Raw genomic sequence first — 2,100 nt, forward strand, 5'->3', positions numbered from 1 at the left:
CTTTATAAACGAAGATAACTGTATCGGTTTGAACAGTTAAATACGACTGTTGAAACCCAAGTATGTTAATTGATTAAATGGTATATAACATAAGCGATGTAACAATTGATTTGTGTCCCTTTTTTCCAATATAATATTTGTAAAAAGAGCCATAGCGATTACTTGTTTGATTTTAAAACACGACCAACCGAGTCTTACCGGGTCGAATGATGCAAGAACTTAAATAAAAATATCGATTCAAAATGTCTTATATTCCGATTTTGATATCACAGGCTTGCTTTAGTTTGAATATCACTATGCTGACTGCACAGGCTAATATGGGACGGCACTTTACGCACATTCATTTAACCCCCTTTTCACAGAGCACCTCCCAAATACTGTTTTGATGGTGTTGCTGTTAAACCAAAACGAAGACATAAGCAATAATGTATATGAAATACAACGAATATTAAATCCAAATATATACTCACGTACACTTAATGCAATTCAAACTACCGGTACTTGCTGCATTGGCAATAAGTTTTATAATGTTAATTGTTCTCACATAAACCAAATTAGCTGTAATTATCCCTTAATGTTTGATAATATGGCTTCACTTGTCGAGTATGTGTGAATAATAAGACACGCGCTAACCTTTGAATGGTGTATAATGCAAATGTTCTGATTCGGAGTTTCTTTGGAAGCGAGGTATTTTTGGTTATATTTGTATTACGGATTAAACTCTCAGTAGATACATTTTTTTTCTGGTAAACCGGTATCGGATAAGAAAAGTTTATTATTGGGATCAGGTAATGTTAAAAGCATTGTCAATACACACGTGCTTGTTTTGATCTTTGAACTTTCAATTAGCATACAATAAACTGAGCTAACTGCATTACACAATTACATATCAGTTACTTTCGTGTGTAAAAATTGAATGTGTTACAATATGAAACATCATCTAAGAATTGAATAAAAGTAAGTTTTCAATCATGAATAAAAGTAAGTTTTCAATCAATAAAGATGTAATTCATGATTTTTCACATAAATAACAATAAATGCCAACACATTTTGAAAGTTGTTCGCGTTATATCCGTTGATTTTATTACACGGATTTTGATTAGCTGTTAAGACACAATTTATTACTTATAAACGAATGATATTCCTTACCTTATGAGTTAAAAATTATTTCTTTATAATCAATGAATGTCATTAAGAATATATACATATATTATAGAACAAAAATTATCTTCATTACTCATAAATGAATCTTTCTACGGAATAACTGAATATTCGTAAGGAGTAAATAAATCTTTATTTGGAATTGGAAGAATTCGTGACTATAGAAGTTCATGGTACGCCCTACAAATGGCTTAAAAATTGATGACGTCTAAAATTTTACACTATACCGATGCGTAAATATAACATTAATTTATTGTCAGCTGAATATTATTAACAGTTTTAAAATCAAAAGTACTTGACCTCTCTTTGCAACAATAACAACACTGATGTGATGCCAGAGCGGAGTCAGGTATATTGAGCATATGACCTTGTGAACCAATTATCGCCATAAGAGTCATTGACCATGTGAAACAATTAGCGCCATAAGAGTCATAATCGAGAAAATGTAATATACCGGTTATTATAGCAGTATCCGAATAAGGAATCCTGATCGAGGACATGTTTATGTTCAATATTTAATGTGGTTTTTTCTTTCATTTGTATTGGTCATTTTTAGCGACCAAACGATGCCAGTTGCGAATGCAGCCCGCCGTAACAGGTTTCAAAAGCTAAATAAGACAAGTTATATTTGAAGTATTAAAGATGTGTAGAGACTTACGACTTAAACAATAGTTTCTTTTTTGAAAAATAACACAATCGCGAAAATGCAATAACAAATACATCATTATTCAGCTGCGGAGTCTAGAATCTAGAGCATGGTTTTAGAAATGAAGTGCAATATTTCACACGGATATACTTTGTCATTTAAATATCGTATTGCATGGTTTGCGGATACTGTAATTAAGAGAAACAAGCTTTGTTGGAAGAACTTTCACTGCTCGAAAAACATTAAATTTTCAAGTCTTGAAAACTCCAAACGGAACGCGAAAATTCCATACG

This window comes from Dreissena polymorpha, chromosome 11 (assembly GCF_020536995.1).
Source record: "Dreissena polymorpha isolate Duluth1 chromosome 11, UMN_Dpol_1.0, whole genome shotgun sequence".
Classification (NCBI taxonomy): Eukaryota; Metazoa; Mollusca; class Bivalvia; order Myida; family Dreissenidae; genus Dreissena; species Dreissena polymorpha.